General features: G+C 52.8%; 1 long non-coding RNA gene across 7 annotated transcripts in view; it reads right to left on the reverse strand.

The window, feature by feature from the left end:
- LOC124238863 (uncharacterized) overlaps window positions 1-12,810 on the reverse strand; it is a 98,749-nt gene extending 85,939 nt beyond the window's left edge. For all 7 annotated transcript variants that reach the window (XR_006888433.1, XR_006888427.1, XR_006888431.1 and 4 more), the window contains exons 1-5: window positions 12,682-12,810; window positions 6,645-6,718; window positions 5,467-5,598; window positions 5,067-5,228; window positions 2,119-2,297 (exon numbers count right to left, since the gene is read on the reverse strand). This is a non-coding gene — a long non-coding RNA (uncharacterized LOC124238863). The remainder of the gene's footprint in view (window positions 1-2,118; window positions 2,298-5,066; window positions 5,229-5,466; window positions 5,599-6,644; window positions 6,719-12,681) is intronic.
- Window positions 12,811-21,947: the final 9,137 nt, after the last annotated feature.

The following is a 21,947-nucleotide window of genomic DNA, read 5'->3' on the forward strand; positions in this document are numbered from 1 at the left end:
GTGTCCAATAATGAAAATATAATATATGAAAGTTTGCTATTCAGTCAAAGCATAAAGATGAAAATTTACTCCCTTGATGTATTAGAAAAGGAAAGAGCTGAAAAACAATGAGCTCAGCATTGATTCCAATAGTGAGAAGAACACCAAAATAAACCCAAATATAATAAAAGGAAATATTACAAATAAGAAAATGATGAAATAGAAAACAGACATATAATAGAGAGGTTCAACAAAGCCAAAAATGGAGTCTTTGAAAGGACTGATAAAATCAACAAACCACTAGGGAATGAACAAGGGAAAAAGAGAGGGAGAGAAGGAAGGAGAGAAGACATGAATAACCAGTATCAGGGTGAGAAAGCCTTGCAGATGCAGTAAAGACTTAGAAAGATAAGAGAATGTTATAAAAAAAACTTTTATGCAAATAAAGTTGTATACTACTGAGAGGTCAAGTAAAATGAGAACTAAAATGACCTGTGGGGGCACCAACCATGGCGCCAGCCAGCTGACAGTCTGCCCTCCCTGCCAGATGTCCTCCCCACCCCAGCAAGGCCTCAGGGCCTCTGCCTTTCCAGGTGGAGCCTTTTGCCTTTCTAGCTGAGGGGCTGAAGGTCTCAGTGTACCTCAGACACAGACTCACATTAACTCAACTCAAACAAGCCAGAGCACAAACCAGATGCCAGTTTGTTCCTCTGTAGCAGGGACTGTCCCTTCTTAGTGCCTAGAGTGCACTCTCCACTCCAGGGCACCCTTTCCCAGGGTCAAGGTGGGGAACAGAATAGCAGGAGCCAGCCTGCCCAAGTTCAAATCCTAGCCCTACATTTTAAATTAAACTCTCTAAACTTAAATCTCCTCACTTACAAATTTGGGATAATAACAGATTATTGTGAAGATTTAATGAGTTAATATGCATAAAGAGCTTAAAGCAACACCTGGCACACACTAAGCGCCCAATTAACGTTACTCCTAACAGCCGCTGCTACCTGAAAAGATGGATTCTTACTCAGAAGATTGCTTCATGAATGTGGGACTAGGAAAGGGATGTGGAACCGTTTGAAGGGAAATACTTTGCTCTGGGGAAGCCTAATAAAATATCCCAACTCCACAAGAGAGACCCCTCCCCATTTCCTGAGCCTCTCTTCCCTGAACACGGCTGGAAAGCAACAAACAGCTCTTGTTTCTTGAATCTTTTTAATCCTAATCTCACTATTCCAGTCCACCTGACCTCTTGTAAATGAGCTAAGCATCAATGAGCTAAGTTCACAGTTACTGTAGCTCTGAACTCAAAGGAGTTTCTTAGTGCCCTGGACCTCAATTTCACCTAAATTCCACAAACTCATCTACACAGCTGGGTTAATGTTCTGGTTATCTGTTGCTATGTAACAGACCACCTCAATCTTGATGGCTTCAAATAGGGATTGGCAGGGGGCCAGCCCTGTAGCCTAGAGGTTAAGTTCAGCACATACACTCTGCTTCGGTGGCCCGAGTTCACTTCCCAAGCACAGACCTGCACCACTCATGGGCAGCCATGCTGTGGCAGCAACCCATATACAAAGTAGAGGAAGACTGGCAACAGATGTTAGCTCGGGCTGAGTCTTCCACAGGAAAGAAAAAACAGGGGTCAAACTATGTTTGAAAAAAAGTGGGCAAACTATGGCCCACTTTGTGTTTTTGGACAGCCCACAAGCTTATAATAGGTTCTTATGTTTTTAAAGAGTTGGGAAAATAGCAGAAGAAGAATACTATTTCATGACATATGAAAATTACATGAAATTCAAATTTCAGTGTACATAAAGTTTTATTGACACACAGCCACACCCATTCATTTACATGTTGCCTGTGGCTGCTTTTGCAGAACAGGTCTAACAGAGTAGAGTAGTTGCAGTGGAGACCTAACAGCCCACGAAGCATAAAATATTTACTACCTTGTCCTTTAGAGAAGAAGTTTGCCAACCCCCAGGTTAAAACATCAACTGTCATTGATTTTGCTCACAAATCTGCAATTTGAGCAGCGCTCAGTGGGGACAGGTCATCTTTGCTCCTTCCCCTTAAAAGGGGTGGCTTGAGTCTGGAGTGACTCACCCTTGGGGATAGGAACTGTCTGAAGTCCTGCTCACTCACCTGTCTGGTGGTTGGTGGTGGCTGTCGGCTGGCACCTCAGTCGCAACTGTTGGTCGGGTCACCTACGTGTGACCTCTCCATGTGGCTGCTTGGCTTCCTCCCAGCATGGTGGCTGAGTTCCAAAAGCAAATATCCCAAAAGACAGGAAGTGGAAGCTGACAGTTTCTTAACACCTGGTCCTAGAAAATGGCACAATGTCACTTCCACCATATTTTATTGGCCAAACTGTCACAGAGCCCAGATTCAAGGGGAGTGGACACAGACCCTACCTCTCATTGAAAAAAGTGTTAAAGAATTTGGTGGCCACGTTCTAAACCCACCACAGTTGTTGTGAGGATTTGGGGGTCCATAGCAAAGACTCAATAAAGAGTAGCTGTTATTATTACTGTTAATCAGCATCAGCATCACCATCATTTCTGATTATGCTTTAAGGAAGCCTGTGTTCATGGGAGCCTAGGAGGCATCCTGTCTCCTCCTCCTCTGAATCTGTAATTCAGATTACAACTGGTCTGGAGTAGAATGCAGACATCCCTAGTTTTTAGAAGCTCTTTGGGTGATTCCAATGTGCAGCCCGGGTTGAAGACCTTGGAGCACGGGAGCAATTCTAGCGTTTGCTGTCAGCCCACATACAGTAAATGGACATATTTCTCTAGCCCTCTATGGGAAGACTTAAGGACAAGAATCTGGTTCACCCCTGAATTCCCTGCAGAGCCGAGGCCAGAGCCTGGAGTATAGCAGGGGCTCAAGTGATTGCCAGTGGGGTGACAGGCATCTGAGGGTCCCAGGATCCCAGCCCTCTAGTCGGGCCACCCTATTCCCTGCAAGCTTGTTCTGACACTGGGCTTGGGTTGGCTGAGAGCAGAGGCGCCTGGTCTTTTCCCAGCCTTCTAAGCCCCTTCCTTCCCCTGCTTCTCCTTCCAGAATGGGCAGTTTCTGGGTCAACACATTAAAAAAGGCATGAGCTCAGGGCAGAGAAATTGTCCAATTGCCCCTTTCCTTAGGCAGAGGAGCAGCGTGGAACGGGATTACTGGTTGCTTTAAGGGATGAGGAATGGATCTGGGTGGGATAAGGGTTGTCACCAGCTACGCTGAAGGCCCACACACAGCTTGTGCCAGCCGTGTCACATCTGAAGAGCCCTTGCCCTGGGCCACATTCCACACCAAAGCCTGGCCTCCAGATGCCAAGCTTCAGAGTCAGGGCCACCATCTGCCATGGTTCCCATAAGGCCCCCCAGACTGAAGCCATGTGCAGGAGTCCTGTCAGTGGGGAGCTGGGGCCTTCCAGTCGTGGGCACATGGCCCAGCAGATCTGTTGCCCCCACCCCAGACCTCGCCAAGTTTGGAACTCAGAGCTACTCACATCCAGACATTGTGTGTGTCTCCGTTGGAAGAGGGGCCAGGCAACCTTTCATCAGCTGGGGCTTGGTGAGGTCGCAGGCCTCACTGCAAGTCTCATCCACATCAGTTACATTGAGGATAAACTGCTTCCCAGCCTCACTCAGCCCTGAGCACGGTCACATCAACGTGACCTCAGACTGACCACAACCGTGGCCACAGACCGACCCCGACACTGACTCGGACTGATTCCAGCCCTAGCCAAGACCAACCTCTGACACTGGCCACAAAACTGATCTTGTCCAAAGACTAACCCTGACCCTGGCTGCAAAACTGACCCTGACCCTGACCACAGACTGACTTCTGACCTCTGAATAGGGTTAGTGGACTGCACCACACCACAGCCTCACAGGCCCACAGGTGCACCAGTCTGGCCACACTTGAGGGACAGCCATGTGGGCCAGGAAGAGGAGCGTCTGTCCTGTGCAAACCCAGGGCTGCCTGCAGCAAGCAGGTCCTCAGTGACTGCCCCCTGGCAAGAGGGCTCAGAAGCACCTTCTGGAACACCTGAAAGGGCCAAGCAGTTGCCAAGCACAGCACCTTGCTTGGCTTCTGGACCCTTGCTCTGGAGTCCCCCATCAGGCAGGCCTTCTCCTTTTTGCTTACTCTAATCCTGCCACATCCAGTCCCATTTGCCTGAGAAGGCCAGTCTGACTGCTCCATTTAGGTTTTCAAAGATCTTTGACCCACATCATCCTGACAGGATATGTCCTCTAAGAGGGTCATTGGGGAGCTTCTCTCCCTAACCTTCAAACCCAAAAATAGACACCGCCCCCCCCCACCTTGCTTCCCCTAACAAAATTCAGGGGACACCAGTCTGGAATTGTTTAAATAAATTTTTCTATCTTCTTGCATACATCATTGCTGGGGAGAAGTCTGGTGTCAATTTGATTTGGGTTTCATTTTGTAGGTAATCCGTTCTCTGTCTTCTAATGAATCAGGAGGAGAGAGGGTCTGGGGCAGAAGGGGCAAGGAGAAGCTCATCCCTTGGGACATTGGGGGTGTGGACAATGGGGCAGGAGCCTGGTTGAGGGGCCTTGGTCATGCTATCTCCCCATTCTATCTGCTGCACCTATGCTCTAAGCACCACTTATTCTTCTCCAGTATTCTTGAGTCTCGAGACCCTGAAAACCAGGGTGCTCTCCATACACACAGCCCCTATTCTTAGAGCTCTAGACCTCCCCTCTTTCATGGCAGGGGCCCATTCCCCATTCCTGCATGGCTGGCCAGGGGCATGCACATGTGAGTACCTGCTATGCAGGGTGTGTGTATTATGTACCTGCATGTGTGTCTGAACGTGCATGTGTTTGTATGTGTGCTTGTGTATGTGTGTACACACACATGGATATAGATGATGGAGTGTGTGTGAGGTGTCTAGAAGTGAGTGTGTGTGTTTGGTATGCACATGGGTGTGCATGGGTTACGTGGGTACTGTGAATGGGTTACATATAAGGAGTGTCGACATGTGGGCATTTGTGTATGTGTGCGTGTGTTCTTCCATCCCTGACTAGCAGTGTGCTCCTTAGGGGAGGCAGCCTGCGGTGTCCCCTCACCTGTATTTCCTGCACAGTCCTTGGACTGGATGTGGCAGGTTCAGATTCCCAGCAAAGCTTAAGGCTTGGATCCAGTAGGACAAGATGCAAAGCCTTCTAAGTCTGTGGCCAGTAGCCTTGACAGAGCCAGAAACTTGTCAGCAGTCAGGGTCCATGAATGGCCTGGAGGAACAAGGATACCAGGAGACTTTGGGGTGGCCTTGTGCCTCAAAGTTGTTACTCAACCACCAAGGCCAAGTTCATAGGGCAATTACTGGAGCACACACCATGCACAGCTAATACTGTCCTTCTATCCCAAGATCCTGCCCCTAGGCGGCAAGCCCTTCAGCATGCAAAGCACTAGTTCCTGCTTCCCCATCCCACTGCTCAGCCCCAGGCCCTCTTGTTCCACTCCACTCACCATACACACCCTTGCAGAGAACAAAAAGTGGGAGCCTGAGTGTCTTCCACCCCTAGGAAGTTCATGTTTTCCACAGCTGGGATTCTGAGCATGCCAGAGCAGGAAAACCAGGAAGTACCCTGAGAAAAGATCCTGCCCTCCTGGGTAAGACTTCAACTTCCGTCTCAGCCCTGCCCACCCTTGCAGCGAAATCTAAGGCTTCAGAAACTTCCCTGGGTTCTGCTGCACCCTGCAGCTGGGAGAGATTGTTACAGAGTGAACCAACTCCCTCTAACTGGCTCTCAGGGCCTGTGAGGAGTCTAGGATTCCAGCACACAGACTCACATGCTGATCCACAATACCCTTCCTGCCAGATAGAGGGAGAATCAGAAAGTGAGGCATCCTGGGAAGGTCACGAGGCATCCTGGGAGGCTGTGAGGCATCCTGGGAAAGACATGAGGCATCCTGGGAGGACATGAGGCATCCTGGGAAGGATATGAGGTATGCTGGGAGGCCATAAAGCATCCTGGGAGAAGTTTGTGATTTGGGTGAAGTCCCAGCTGAATTTCTTATTAGCTTAATGAACTTTGGCAAAGTTTTCTTTAGTTTATTTTACTTATATAAGATAATGACATGATTTAAAATGCAAACTAGACCACTCTTAAGAGTGAAAGGGGACCCTATTAGTAATTATACCCAGACAACAGGTATGGACCCCAACCATTCCAGGCAAACAGGGACATGTGATCACCCTATGTCATCTACAGTAGTGATGATGATGATGAAGGACTTCCAAAAGGGAAGGTCCCCTGATAGAGTTCCAGACGTTCCATTTTGGCCTTGAGCCAGGGGCTGAGGGTAAAGGGAGGGAGAAGGGGCCACAGGCAGTCCCTCCCCTTCCAGCCCCTCTGCCCCCAGCCTCCTGCCCTCTGCCAGCCCTGCTCCCCTCCACATGCCCAGACTCTCTGACTCTACAGCAGCGCTGATGCCTTTAGCAGTCGCCCGGGTTTATCTCCAGGGGAGTGCTAGGTTCAAAGATCAGGTAAATTTTCTGGCAGACGTGGGGCTGGTGGCCGACTGCCAGAGGTAGGAATGACCCTGCAAGCGAAGGGTCAGCTGGGTTATTTTGACTCCTCAGCATGGGGTGAGGAGGCCTCGGGAAAGAGAAATCTACAGTATGGAGGGAGAGAGACTCCCACCTCTGATGAGCTGGACTTGGCTTTGCCTTCCAGCTTGGAACAGGAGGGGCAGAAGGAGGAACCAGGGCAAGGAGCTGGAAAAAGAACGGGGAGAAGGAGCTGGGAAAAAATAAACCTGGAAAGGAACCTATTTTAGAAGTCATTCTTTTTGGTTCCAGCTCTCCCCCACCACACCCCAAAACCTAGGCGTTGGGCCACAGGGTGTGGTGACAAGGTGTGTGTGGTCAGTGACGGGAAACCTTTAGGCATCCAGGGCAGCTGGGGAAAGGCCAGGTGGGGAGGAGGTGGGCAGGGCATGGCAGAGGTCACCACAGCCAGTCCCCTATTTTGCCACCCTTAAGTGCCCCTAGATAGTGACGCACATTGTATGTAGCAACGCAGAAGACACAAAGTTTCCCCCCGAAACACTTGCCCTTGTCAACTCAAGGCATCCTATATGTTCAATTCTACTCTTTTATTTTTTAAATGCTGATTGCAGCTCATGGCATTGTTTTCACAATTCACTATGGGTTATAGCCTGTGGTTCTGAAAATCACTGCTCCAGACTAATTTTCCCAAACCTTAATGAGCCTGCCTATAAATCACCTGGGAGCTTGCTAAATGCAGATTCCAGTTCATTAGGTCTGCCATGGGACCTGAGACTCTGCATTTCTACCAAGCTCCCAGGTGATACAATGCTGCTGGTCCTCAGACCTTGGAGTACAAGGACCCAGACCACAACTTCCTGGACAGCACCAATTTCAGCAAAGACCTTGGGGATCATGCATGAAAGGTGTAAGGGGAAGATGAAAGGTCACCCCACTGAGGGTTGTCCACCACTCAGCCTCTAGGCAAGACTTCAGCTGAAATGCAGCATGGGCATGATGGCATCTGATGGCAAAGAGTTGCCCTCCAGGGTCCCAGCCTGCACTGCTGTGATCTGGGAGCCAAGCAAGGGTACAGCTGTCAGTCAGCATTAGCTGGGCCTCACAATGAAAAAAAAAAAAAAGAAACTTGTAGGTGTGGGAACCAAGGTTGACAGTGTCACAAACAAATTACTCACTGGAGCTCTAGCATTAACTAGGAACAGCTCCCTGGTTAGTGTTCCATTCTTTGAGTGGAACAATAATCCTGACCTTGCCCATCGGTACTCAAGTTAGAAACAGCTAGGCAGCAATTGATTAGTGAGTATAGAACAGAACTCCAGAAAACACTAGCTCAGCAAGATCAACCAAAATGAGTTCCAAGGTCAAATGTGCTTGGGAAACACAGCATGTTATCTCCTCCAGGCCCACCTTGGAGCATCCTTGTTCACAGGGAAAGGCTGTGAGAAGATCTGCAATCAAGAACCCTGTTTAACTTGTTTTAACTCATCCTTTCCCAAACTTAGTCAACCATGGAACTCTTGTTTGTTTGTTTTGTAACCTATTACTACGGACTGAATTGTGTCCCTCCAAAATTCATGTGTTGCAGTCCTAAACCCCAGTGAGACTGTATTCGGAGATAAGGCCTTTAGGTAGACAATTAAGGCTAAATGAGGTGATAAGGGTGGGGCCCTGATCCAACAGGACCAACGTTCTTACAAGAAGAGGAAGAGATACCAGAGCTCTCTCTCTCTCCATGTGCTTGCACAGAGGAAAGGCATGTGAGGACACAGTCAAAAGGTGGCCATCTGCAAGCCAGGAAGAGAGGCCTCACCAGAGACCAACACTGACAGCATCTGGATCTTGGACTTCTAGACTCCAGAACTGTGAGCATATAAATTTGTGTTGTTGGTGACATTCTGTATGGCAGCCCATGCAGATTAATCCACCCATCTCTGACCACCCCCATGGAATCTTTAGGAATACAGGATTAGAACTGTGCGTTTCATACACTTGACCTTCTAGGAGATGTATAAGTTCATAGAGACAGGAGGGGGACTGTGATCCCCATTTTAGAGATTAGGAAACTCAAGTCCACAAGCATGAAGTGAGTAGCCCAGAGTCACACAGCTGGACATAACGGGGCCCAAGGAATTCAAACTCGGCTCTGATTGCATCAGAAGACAAGGCTCCCGCTGTCCAGAGGCCACAGTCTACCATGTATGATATTCCCACTCGTGATGAATAGGGGGCGCTCTCCCTGAGCACAAGACTATGCACCATAAGAAAAATTGGTGTTGATCAAAGTTTTCCTGAAGAAGGTGGATTCTAGAAGGGGACGCAGAATGGTCTTGTTGGAAGTAACCATGGATGAAATTAGTTGATGACAGGAACTTAAGTACTAGGCGGAGACCTAATCTCGACCCAGCTGGGCAGTAGGGAGCCACTGTAGTTTCTTGAGCAGCAGGAGCCATGACGTGTCTGTGTTGGTCTAGGTGTATGGGATGGCTGGGGAGGAGCCTGGATCTGCTAGGCCCCAGGTCTAGACCAGCAGCAGAGCGATCCTGCAGAGGCGAAACACAGAAGGCATGGAGGGACTAACTTTGTCATTCTGCCCCATGCCTGCCTCCGTGATCTTGCTGCCTGGAGTGAGGATGTAGGACTCTGGGGGCTGGTTGAATTTTCCAGGCCTTGACATTTAGATCTGGGCCTGGCAGCCAGCCCCTCCCAGCCTCCTGCTGGGGAAACTGACAATGCGGAGGGCGGATGGAAAAACTATTTAAGAGACTAACCACATGCCCTCGTGCACACGCACACACACATGGCTGGGATGGCTACTGGGCAAGGGGGATCTCTCTCTGCTCCTCTTCTTTGCTCCCCGCATGTAACTCCAGCTCAATGCTCTCATTTCCACGTATCCTCCCAGACCAAGTCCTTCAGCCCACACTTGTCATCCTATGAGAGGAAGGAGTGAGCCCTAAGGAAGGTTCCAGAGGGACTGGTTGGGGCACCAACCAGGGCACCAGCTGGCTCCCCAAAAGATGGTCGGTTGGCCCCCTCAGGACAATGACTCCAAGGTCTGGGGAGTCCTAGGTCTCTGCAAGGTGCCTGGGAGGACAGAAGAGTGCTAGGGGCAGGACATACCAGCATTCAGCCTCCTCACCATCACTTCCATGCAAACCAGACTTTAACCAGCTCAGTTCTGCTTTTACCTGCTTTGATCAATTGAGGTCCTCATACATTCGTTTAGTGAAAGGGATCTACTTCTTAAAAAACCAGCCTCCTAGGGGTTGGGCTTGGGGGTGGGGAACAGAGGTGCTGAGCAGCAGCTGATGCTTTTGTCCCACGAGGCAGGGGTCAGAACTGTGATAGAGGAAGCATGGGGAGGCTCTGCCAATCCATTTAAGGCTCAAGGCAGTTCTATGAGCTAAGGATGGTTTTCCCACTTTACGCTACACAAACTGAGTCAGGAAGACACGAACTTGCCTGCCCCTGGCCACACAACCAGAATCTCCCATCTCCCCTGGGATGGTAGCAATTCCAGCACCTATTGGTTACTGGGAAGAGCCTTAAATAGAGCCACCTCTGTCCCACTCCAGGGAACACCACTCATGGTTTATTCTAGAGAGGCAGCAGGGTACGAGGACTGAGAACCCAGACCGCAGGGATTGGAATCCTGTCGCTACCAGCCTCTTACAACCTGTGTGAACCTGAGCTGTTCAAATGCCCTGTTAAACAGGGATAAATAATAGTGTCTATCTCATAGGGTTATTGTGAGATTAAGTGAGTTAATATTTGCAAAGTTCTTATGATGGTGCCTATCTCCTCATAAGCGTTTTTAAGTGAATGTTAAAGGAATTCACTTAATTCTGTGTGGCTGGTGCCCCCTGGAGTTGGTGCAAATCAGCAGACGAGGAAGGGAGATTGGTGCTGGGGCAAATCCGAGTTCCACCCTGGGCCATTTTCCACAACCTTGGACGTGACTCTCTTTCTGCCAATTGTTGAATGATGATGGAGCCTGGCAAATCCTACAGGAAAGCCTGCTGAGATCAAAGCCCAGCTTCCCGCTCCCAGCCTCCTTTCTGAGCTCTCTCCTCACATACCCCTTTTGGCCACTATAAAGGTGAACACTCTGTGCCCTAAGCGGTTCTCTCAAGGGGCCTGGGAGTGGCGCCTCCGCATGGTGAGGCCAAAGAGGACCAGAGACCTGGCTCCCCTCGCCATGGCACACAGGGGCATCGGACCCCTTATAACTCACATCCCAGCCTTCCCTGCAGGGGCCTCTCCTGTGGCCTCCCAGCCTCCCTTAGCTTCTCTCCTGGTCCTACCTATTCGAGGCCACAGGGAGGGGCTGGAGTTTGGGGCCCCGGCTGAAAGCCTCGATGTCTTCCAGGTGTGGGGGAGGCCCAGCTGGATGGGCAGGTGCGGGGAGGGCCACCGCAGCTGCAGGGTGTCTGGAAGGCATTCGGGCAGCTAATGAGCGAGGGATCTAATTAAAACATTGGAGGAGGAATCTGGGCCCAAGCCGTGTGGAGCAGGAAGTGCAGGCCGGGGGCCTGCCTGGGCCTGGGTTAAGAGGGAAAAGTGCTGGAGAGGCAGGGGCCAAGAGGTGACACAACAATAGCCCCAACCCCACCCTTCCCAGCTCAGCCTCCTCCTCCAGGACCTAAAATCACTTGGATTCTGAAGTGACTGGGGGCTTTGACACCATACCACTTCTCTCAGCAGAGAGAACCAGCCCTGGGCTGAGGGCCGAGGACTGAGGATGGGGTTAGGGATGAAGACCAGGATGCAGCCCAGCTAAGTCCAAGGCGTTTTGGAGGACTGGAGATGAGCATTCAGGGTCGCACTGAAGAGAAAGCCAGGGAAGATCTGCCAACCTGGTACCCCATGAAAGTGGGCATCCGAATGGAATGAAGCTGAGAACATCAGTCTCCACCATTGTTACCCCATCACCACCATCACACTGTCACTGTCAGCACTGTCACCACCACCACAAGCACCAACATCACTGTCACCATCACCCTCAACCCTCGAACACTGGTCATTGGCCCACAGTGCCCTTGAGAACTCCTGCCTCATTCCTTCCCCCTGGGCCCCGTGTCCAGCCTCCCATTTCTGGTCTAGCAGATTCCAGTTTCCTTGTCTTCAGTCCAACCTTAACGCATGCTCCCATCCCTCACCCTGCCCCTGCCAGTGCCCTGGATAGGGATCCTCAGACCCAAGAGGGGTTCCAGAGAGGGGCAGGGCAGTGTGGATCCCCAGTGTCTACACACTGGAGCTTCTGCTAGGACACACCAGCCCTAGACAGACATGGCTCTTGGCTCTGCCCTTCCTGAAGGTCTGTGTACCCCAAATCTGGATTTCCCTGTAGTCCGGACCAAAGAACGTCTTGTGGAGGAGATATTTCCAGATAATTGGCTCAGGACCCCAGTGGTCTGGGTGAGGCTCTGTCCAATCCCCTCCCGCACATAATCCCACCACTCCCCCACCCCTAGGCTGACGCTCTTCCTCCCTCACATCCCTGCCCCTCCCACCATCCCTTCCCATCTGCTCCCAATAACTCCAGCTAACATCTCCCAGCGTGCCTTTCACCTCCTGGTCCCTGCAGGAGGACTGAGGAGGCACGACACCCCCCTTCTGGTCCCTGACTCAGGGTGTTAACGAGGAACAGGTTTCCCGCCAGCTGTGGGCTGGGCCCCGAGACGGGAGTTTCCTCTCTCCTGCCTTCCCTTTATTCTTCAAATGGCCCAATTTCCCCAACAGATGCTGGGGGTTGAAAGGAGAGAGGCAGGTGGGGAAAGTGAAGGCTTCTTTCTGGAGTGGAGGTGACAGAGAGGGGAGGAGAAGGTGGGAGCCTGGTGAGGAGAGGGGACACTTCCTCAGGAGGTGCGAGGGGAGCGAATGAAGTGGCCGAGAGGAGCCACAGTCCAGAGGTGAGAGGGGAAGTCAAACAGAGGGCAGGCCTACATTCCGGGGGTGGGGGGGGTGGTCCTAGGGGAGAGCTGGACGCTGGGGTCCCCCCACCAGCCTGACCCTCAGTCTCAATTCCTTCCTCACCCCATCCTCCCCATCCCGCAAGCCCGGGGGGCAGGAGTCTCTCCCCCTGGAGCCTTCTGAGGGAGCCCTGGCCCTCCAGGAGGACTGAGTGCTCCGCTGGCCCAGAGTGGCCTGCAGGGCTCAGGGACACTCACTTGCCCAGGTCTATCTGTCTGCTTCCTGGAGGGCAGCATCAGTCTCATTTGTCTGCCCTCCTTGCACAAGCTCCTGTGCTCGGCACACACTCAAGACATTCTTGTTGGCCGAATGAAGAAACGAAGAACGAGTGAAGTGATGGCACTCATACAAACTGGCAGCCCAGGAGACAGCACGGAGCCCATGGGGTCTGCTTTCCCCTCCTTGGCTGTGCAGGCTTAGGCAGCTTCCTTGCTGTCTCTGGCTTCAGGGGGTTGGACTAGCTGAGCTGAGAGTGGAGGATGCTGCTGTCTCCCCAACCTGGTAGGATCTGAGGGCCTGTAGCTGAAGGTGCACGCAGGACCTGCTTTGCGAGGGTGGAGAAGGCAAACCCAGCTGTGGGAGCTGCAGAAGTTGGGGGGCTTCTGCGGGGAGTTGAGCTGAGCCCTGCAGGTGGCAAGCTAGGTGGAGGAGAAGGGGTAGAGCTACTCTCGCCCCCAGGGAGGCTGGCACGGGAGCCACCCAGCTTCAGGTGTGAACCGGGGCTCAGCCCTTGGTCTTGACTTCCAAGAAGGAGAAACTCCCCAAGAGCCTGGATTATTGTCGCAGGATGTATCAGTGCCTGAGACCACCCAGAAGTTCTCCTTGGACCTGACTGTGTTCCCTCCTGCTGCCCGGCCTGCCGTGGGCGCAAACTTAAATGGTCAGAAAGGAAAGAGACTGCGAGCCTGCTGCCCTGCTGCTCTTCTCTGCTCTCCCCATGGCCCAAAACGGCCTCTACGCACATCCCACCACTTAGCCTTTGTGGGCACACGAGGACTCGTGGGAACTAGGCATCTTGGCGCTCACTCTCTGTGAGATAACAGAAAATAAATATCCATCTCCTCCCCCAGTTCCTGCCACTCGGCTCCTGAAACCCTTGCAATTTCCTAAGTGATAAGAGCACTAGGAGCATCTTTTGTTCTATTGAGGTGACTCTGGGGGGGCTCCTGGATGGGGGCTGCTCACCAGACAGACCAAGCCATGATTACAAGCTTGGAATTTTCAGCCCACTGCCCGTTCTCCAGAGAGGAAAGAGGGGCTGGAAATGGAGCTAATAATGGATCATGTCTCACGAGGAAGCCTCCATGAAATCCCAGTAGTTTACAGGGTTTGGAGAGCTTCTGGGTGGGTGAACACATCCACGCACTGGGAGGGTGATGCACCCTAACTCCATGGGGACAAGATCCTGCACTCGGGACTCTCCCATACCTTGCCCTATGCATCGCTTCATCTGGCTGCTCATCCGTATCCTTTATCATTCCCTTTAGCAAACTGGTAAACTTAAGTGTTTCCCCGAGTTCTGTGAGCCATTCTAGCAAATTAATGTAACCTGAGGAGGGGACCACGGGAACCTCCAATTTATTGCCAAATTGGACAGAAGTTGTGGGTAGCCTGGGGACCTGCTACTTGAGATCGGCATCTGAAGTGGGGTGGGTGCAGTTCTGTGGGACTGAGCCCTCAACCTGTGGGATCTGGTGCTGTCTCCAGGTAGATAGTGTCAGGATTCAGTGTAACTGTAGGACACCCAGCTGTGTTGCAGAGAATTGCTTGGTGTGAGGAAAAACCTCCACACATTTGGTGACCAGAAGCATCAGAAGTGACGTGTTTGGAGTGAGGAGTAAAGGAGACACACAGGAGAAATCCACGCAGGGAAGAGCTTGGTTTTTCCCTCCGCAGGGGGTAGACTGAACTGAATTTTTCTGATACACTCTCCAACATTCCCTGTGCGTGTGTGCATAACACCCAGCAGAGCCGGCTCTTGAGCATGGTGGGGGCCATGCTGGGGGGCTTGGTTAAGGGACACTGTGCTGAGAAGGCAGGCCTGGGTGGACCTCTGAGCTGAGGCACCCCTATTACCTCACTTGGGTGGACACAGTCATTCTGCAAAGGTAAAAACGTCTGTTCCCAGCCCATGCCCTGGTCCCCCAAGGCCCTCTCCCCACCGTCTCTCCGTCCTCCCTTCTCTCTTCCTCAACATCCCCCACCTCCTCCATTCCTGGCGGAGGGACTCCACTTGTCACTCTACTAGGAGGGTCCTCTGGGATCCCAGGGCCCCCACTACATACTCTGAGCCTCAGGCCCTGGGACAAACAACCCCCACGACCCCTACCACGTGTGAGGTCCAACCCATCCCCCAGGAATCACTGGGGAGAGACTTCACTGGGCAGAGAGCTGGTGGACTGGCTGAGATGGGCTCAGGGGAGGTAGGTTCCCTCAGGCTTGTCCACGGGCAGAGCAGCGCTGTGGACACAGCCCCTGATCACGATTTAATTAGCTCCTCAGAGGCCACACAGCGGATGCCCAGGATTCTGTGTGGTGGGAACCCCACGAGAAGCTTCCCCAAGGCCTGGCTGCCTCTGGCCTGGGGTGCCCTTGCCAGGCCAAAGGAAAATGCCAGCGTCCCACAGCCAGGCCCTTGATGAGGGGCCAGGTGGTGTCCAGGGCAGAGCACGGACCTCACACAGGGAGGACAGATTCCAGGGCTCACCTGCTCTGCCACTTGTCTCTGCCCATGAGCCTGTTAGCTCTTCACGGGGTGCAGGGAGCCCAACTCTGTGTGGAAAACCTCTCCTCATCTGCACTATTCCTGGGGGTCGATTTAAACTAGGAGCCTTGAGAGGGCGATGTGCACCCCCAAAGAAGTGGTGCTCTGGTGGGTAGACAGGGGCTTTCTCAGAGCTCCCATCAGTCCAAGCTCTCAGGTGGGTCACCTCCTCCAGGAAGTCCCCTCATGGGGCACTCCCTTCTGTGTTTGTGGTCCCTTGGCCCTCAAGCGTGAGCACAAAGCTACTGGCATCCACTTGCTTTCACTGGGGCTGGGGAGACAGTAGCCCTGAGCCCAGTCACCAGTCAACCTTCTTCTTCCCACGGTACCCCAGCAAGCACCCCTCACCCCACCTACCCACAGGAAATTCAGTGGGTCCCAGGGGCTCAAGCAGGGGTTCTGGCCTTCTGGGGTTTGCCATGCTCCCAGCCTCCACGGCACTCTGCACCCAGCCCCCGGGCTGCAGGGCCCTGGCCCACGGGCTGCTCCGCAGGGAGGACGCTGATGTTCATGCTGTTCTGGGGCCGCCACCCTCAAAAGCATCCAAGATCTGCTCTGCTCCCTGGGGTCCTCAGAAAAGTCCTTCCAAGCCCCGCACAAGCCAGCCTACACCCCCGCAGCACCGGCACCACTGCCTTCCTCTCCTGTGTCTCCACTCCCCTCCTGCCAGGGCCCACCCAGCCGGAAGCTCTTCCCCCTCGGCAGCTCCCACTGGAATCAGTGCCTTCCCAGGGGTCTCCCATGCCCTGCTCTTGGTCAGACGCCCCCATGCCCACCTGAATGCCCTGGAGTCTCAGCTGGGACCAACCCTGCTACCCACGTGCCTCTCTGGTCTTTGCCATCGGTTCTCAGGGTCTCCAAGGGCAGGATCTGTGTCTCCACCATTTGATCATGGACTTACTGAAGGCACAGGCTCTGCCTCTGCCATCAGACTATGTGCTCTCTGAGGCAGTGGCTGTGCCTTCTCCGTTGATCTTTGAGCTCTCTGAGCTTGGGGGCTGGAGATCTGAGGCTCCCTGAGAGGATTGTTTCTCCCACATCGGAGAAACAGGGGCAAAGACCACATCTCCCCCTTGTACAGTTTGTATTCTAGGGCCTGCCATGCCTCTTCCTCCCTTCTCTGGGCTCCCTAAGGGAGAGATGTGCCTCTCCCATCAGACCTGTGTCTTCGCCGTCAGACTAGTAGCTCCTAACGGAGCACGCCGGGCTGCATAATTCACAGGGCACAGTACCAAATTTAGAAGCTGGGCCTCTTTTTCAAAATTATTAACAATTTCAAGGTGGTGACAGAAGAGCAGTAAACCAAGCGCAGGTCCCTTCTCAACACAGGGCCCCATGCACAGCTCATATGCCCATGGAGCTGGCCCTGTAAGGGAGGGACTATACCTCCTCGGCTGACAAAGTGGAAGGTAAGGAGCTGAGAGGCCAGATGGGAGCAAAGCCAAAGGGAATGGGAAGAGGCCTGGAGGTGAGCAGGGCAGGCCCCAGGTCTGGAGGAGGGACAGACAGGGTCACCTCCAGGAACAATGGGGCATTCAGGAGCAGCCAGGCTCCTCAGCGGCCCCGACGCCAGGCTCCACCCTGCAGTTCGTGTTCCACTCGCCGAGCAGGCTCTGGCAAGGGCTCAAGTAGGAGAAAGTTGAGGCTGCGGAGGTGGCCGCGGTGGAAACATCTATTTTTACCCTGGCGGGCGGGGAGGCAGGTCAGCGGTGGCTTTGAGTGAGTCCCAGAGCAGCCACCACAAGGGCCAGTGAAGGTCTGGGACAGCTGTGAGGGAGTGGTGGGGGGGTGACAGCCCCAGGCAGCAGAGGGCCACCCAGGCAGCCCACCAAGCAATGCCAGGTCAGGCCCTCCTCCAGCCAAGGAGCAAGAGAGCCTCCCTGGAACAGGGCCTCCCATCCCCGGCTCTGCTCTCCCATGCTCACTCCTGTCCCTGCCGTGTGACGAGGTTGCCCCAGAACAGAGCCCCGCCCCTAGCCCCCACACCCATTCCTGGTTAAGGACCACCACCCACCTATCCTAGGTCCCTGAGGATGCTCTGGGCCATCAAAGTCGAGGAGGGTAGAGGGAGGAAGAGAAGGTCTCAGTTAACTTACCCTGACAAAGGAGACCTGCTCAGTCATCCTCAGCTGGAGTGGAGGGTGGGTTGGCCTTTAAATAAGAAGCCAAGAGAGGTGGTTGCTGAAGCCAGCAAGTGAAGCACTGGTAGGGGAATTTGGACTCTGTTCCAGCCTGGCACCCTGCTTGGGTGGCTCCTACCCAGCCCCTGGGTGAGGCCAGCTAGTGCCCACCCCTGTCTCCAGCAGCCACCACATGAGGTCCTCCACCTGTCCTCCCTGAGAGATGGACACTGTGTGCTGAGATGTTTACGTTCCTTAAACCCAACCATGCTCGTCCAGATAATTTGTGGCTCCCCCTGAGTAATGAAAACTCAGACGCCTTCTTGTGCACGGCCAGGCTGGGCTTCCGGCCACAAACCCCGGATCTACTTCTGACTCCTGGATTCCTCTGGGCCCCTGCCAGCATGGGGGAGGAGTAGGGACACCCCCACCCGCTCACCTCTGCCTGCCCTGCTGGGCTGCCCCGAGGAAGGCAGGCAACCAGCCCCTCGGGCAGCCTGCCGAGACTGAGCCAGAGGAAGGTGCGGTTCCCTGCCCAGGGGAGATGCCAACGGGGTGAGGGATGCCATGCACAGCCCCCTGGAGCCATGCACTCCCACTCTGGGCAGGCTCCTTCTTCATTTAAGGACAGTCCCCAATCCTCAGGACCTTCAGTGCTATCACGCAAAGGCCACCTGCCCCACTCCTCGCCTCTTTCCTGACCTATCACCTCCTTGGCAACAAAGCAAACACTTCTATAGAGTTCTAAGCACTTGGCATTGATTAACTGGTTTAATCCCAGACCCAATTTCTTCCTTCTTCCTCCCTGTCACCCCTTCAAGGTGGGAAGGTTGGGGCCAGAGGTCCTGGGAGCAGGAGCTGCCCTGGAGCCTGGGAAAGGTTTGGAGAGGAGAGAGCTGAAGAGGACACACACAGTGCCATATCCACACATGACACTCTTTGTGTCCTACACAGCCCTGGGGATGAGTGCCATCTACATCATTGCCTTACCGATGAGGCCTTTAGAGGTGTGCAGTGCACAACCTGTACAGCCTTCTGAGGCAGCCCTGCCAGCTTCTGAGGAATAAGGCACAGATCTGGACTCCCACAGGGGCATCGCTCATTCTTGGTAGGTCTTCTGAGCAGCCCTGAGGCCATCCCCTAACAAGTCCTGCCTGTTGTATGGGGACTGGCAGATTCAGGTCTAGCTCATAAACCACAGAGGTCTGAGTGTAGACAGCAGATGGGAGGAAAGAAGGGCCTGGCCCCAGCCTCCAGCTGGAGGAGGAGGGGGAAAGGGGCTGTAGACAAATGGTTTTTACACTTTGAGTTAATGAGGGTCAGGCAGGGGCACCCACTGGCAGGAGGGGATAAATGAGAGGAAAAGTGTGGGGGTGGGGCAGGAGGAGGAGGGGAGAGTGTGCCAAATAAGGGAGGTGAGCAGAACACTTACACAGTCATAAAAACCTCCTACAGGCACACTCTCACACAAAGAGCAGGACAGCCCTACACCAGCTTCCTGAGCCCCGCTGTGTGCCAGGCCTGGCACTGGCGGCCATGAGGCAGCCCTCTCCAAACCCTTTGGTAGACAGCAAACCCCCACCAGGGAAAAGCCTGAGCACGCACTCCCGCTGTGTGTCTACTTATCTCTGCATAAATTATATCCATGTACAACTGCCATGAGTTAACATCTCAAGGCACACTCAAGGTTTAGGACAAGGGTCACTGGTACAGGTAACGGATGGAAATCTTAATTTCAACCAGTCTTCTTGATGGTTCAGTTTGTGTCACTGACTTCTTGTCAGATCTAATTAAATCCTTCTTGTTTTCTTACTCCCTGATGCAACTGGCCAGCTGAGTCCTAGCTGGAGTGGGAGTTGTGGGTATCAGCTCTGCTTTGCATTGTTAGCTTATCTTCAATCTGCTCTTCTCTTCTGTTTGCATTGTTAGCTTATCTTCCATCAGAGTGTTTCATGGAAGGAATCTTTCTAAGCCATGTGTCCATTTTTATGAGGGTTACTTTAGTTAAATCCAGATCATGTAATCTGTAAATCCTGTTATCCAGGCTCGCACCAAAAGCTGTCACCAAAAGCCAATGAACCAGGATGATGCTACTAACACCACTTTTCTCAGGACACCTATTTAGTTGACATGAAAACCGTGCCCATCTGCCACATGGCACAAGTGGAGCCCAGGATCAGTTCAAACATTACGACATATTAGGAAAGAGTCACGGCTTTGATTTCGTAAATATTTTCTTCCCATACCCCAGTAAAGCGTTGTGTAACTTCCGAGGTACATGGAGACCACCACTAAGGGTGGGGCAAGGCTCAGAGATGGCAAAGACATTTTATATCCCCTCCGAGATTTAGCCCAAGATGGGAGAAGAAAATGTAAAAAGAAACATTAAAAAATAGAGCATCCACCATGTGCCGCATTGTACAGTCCTGGCTGTGGACCTCACAGGAACTCTCTAAAGGAGATACGATGACTCCTTGTTGGCAGAGGGAACAGAACTGCCTCAGGCCTCGCAGATGGTGGGGAGAGAAGCCAGAGAACTGGGAGTCAAGCTCAGGCCGACCCAAAGAACCGCTGTGATGGTAAGCAGCGGGGGTGAGGGCTCTGAGGGAGACATGAACCATGAAAGCAAGGGCTCAGGAAAGCATGAGGCTGCCCTGGTGGAGAAATCAAAGGCGGCTTCATGAAGGAGGCAAGGGAGGTTGTTCACAGTCAGTGATACTCAGACAGCCCCCACTGCTCCCCTGGAGGTCCCCACCTGGCACCTCCCCACCCACACCCCCCACCCCGCAGCTTGCCTGCAATGCCTTCTGAAGACTCGGCAGTCTGCCGATGCTCAGGACTTTCACCTCAGGGCAGGTGCTGCCCGCCCCCCTCCCTACTCTGCGTATTCAGTTCCCCTACCATCCCCTTCCCTCCTCTCCCCACCCCAAGCCTATTGTGTGCAGGCTACAAGTCGAGTTTCCTTCCTCCATGAGCAGCACTGTTTGTTGACAGCTGTAGGGAAAACAGTTTTCTTAGTTAAATCCTGTCTCCTCAGTCTTCCCAGTAATTCAGCCTTTGCCCAGGGGTGGCTGAGAAACCTAAAGGGCCCCTACCCTAGAGAAGGAACAAAGGACCCACCCGCCCAGCCTGGGTCCCTGTGCTGACCTCCGGCATCCTGGGGCATCTGACCCTGCCTCCTCTCTCAAGGACTGCTCAGACACTACAGAATAGCCTCCCAGAACAACCCGGGAGAAGCCCTGTGAACCAGATGCTCAAAAAAAACCAAAAAGAAACTAAAAGTCCATCAATAAGGGCCTAAATAAACCACGGCTTATCCAAATGATAGGCGGTTACGGAGCCATCAAGCCACACTGTGGAGGCACACTCAGTGACGCAGACGGATAGTCACAGTGTAGTGGTTGAAAACCACTACATACAGTGAGATCATGTTCTTTAAAAATGCTAACATATATTTCATACTCACGTGGAAAATTCTAGAGATCCCCGAGTGCCAATAGTGGTTCTCTCTGGGTAATGAGGTTAGTGGCTCTTTTATGCTCTTCCTTTTGCTAGCCATTTTCTCAAATTTCTATAATGAACATATATTACTTTCATAATAAGGCAAAAACCAATGAAAGTTATTTTTAAAAATAAAGTAAATAATCACCCTTGTCCATCTGGAAAGAGCATGTTACCCGAGTCCCCAGCAGGGGTTAGAGTGGGAGTGAGGAGTGTGAATACTGGAAGCATTTCTCCAAGTGGCCAACCATGGGAAAGATGACGGCCAAGGGGCTGTGTGCCACGCCTAGCCCAGAGGGGGTGAGGGCAACCCCCTATTCTTGGCAAGGGCAACACAGGGAGTGACAGGAATGAACTGTGACGACATTGCTGAGAAACCTTCCCTGGCCAGAATGAGTTTAAGAGGACCCTTTTGGAGGATGGTGGCCAACCCCCAGGAGGTGACCAGTGTGACCAGACCAGCCAGCCAAGCTCATTCCTGCTTCAGGGCCTTTGCACTTGCCGTGCCCTCTGCCTGGAATGCTCTCACCAAGGTCTTGCATGTGCCTCACTCTCCCACTTCAGCCAGGTTCGGCTCTGATGTCCCATTTTCTGAGGGCTTCTCCCCAGACGCTATGGAAAAAAGCCGCTCCCCACCCATCGTCCTTTTTATCTCTTCCCCTGCTTTATTTTTCCTCCTCGCATTCACTTATTACTATCTGAAACTGTTTATCGCCTGGCTCCTCAACCGGGAGCTTGTACAAGGGCCAGAATTCTGTGCTTAGAACAGAATTCGGTGACAGGTGCTCAATAAATAGGGGTGGAGTGAATGAAAACACAGAGCTTCCCAGTGCCAGTGCCACCTCCATGCACAATCTCTCCTGCCTGGCTCCTGACCCCCACACCCACCCAACCAGGCAGAGGCTCTAGGTCCAGCCTGGAGGTCATGGGCTGTGAGACTGAGGGGCGTGGAGATGGGTGGCTGGGCCTGTAGGGGAGGAGAAGAGCACACCCTCTGAGTCAACATGGCTGGGTCTACCTTTCATTAAAGCCGTGTGCCTTCTCTGAGTCTCAGTTTTCTCATCTCTCCAATGGGGCC

Source organism: Equus quagga, chromosome 5, assembly GCF_021613505.1.
Source record: "Equus quagga isolate Etosha38 chromosome 5, UCLA_HA_Equagga_1.0, whole genome shotgun sequence".
Lineage (NCBI taxonomy): Eukaryota > Metazoa > Chordata > Mammalia > Perissodactyla > Equidae > Equus > Equus quagga.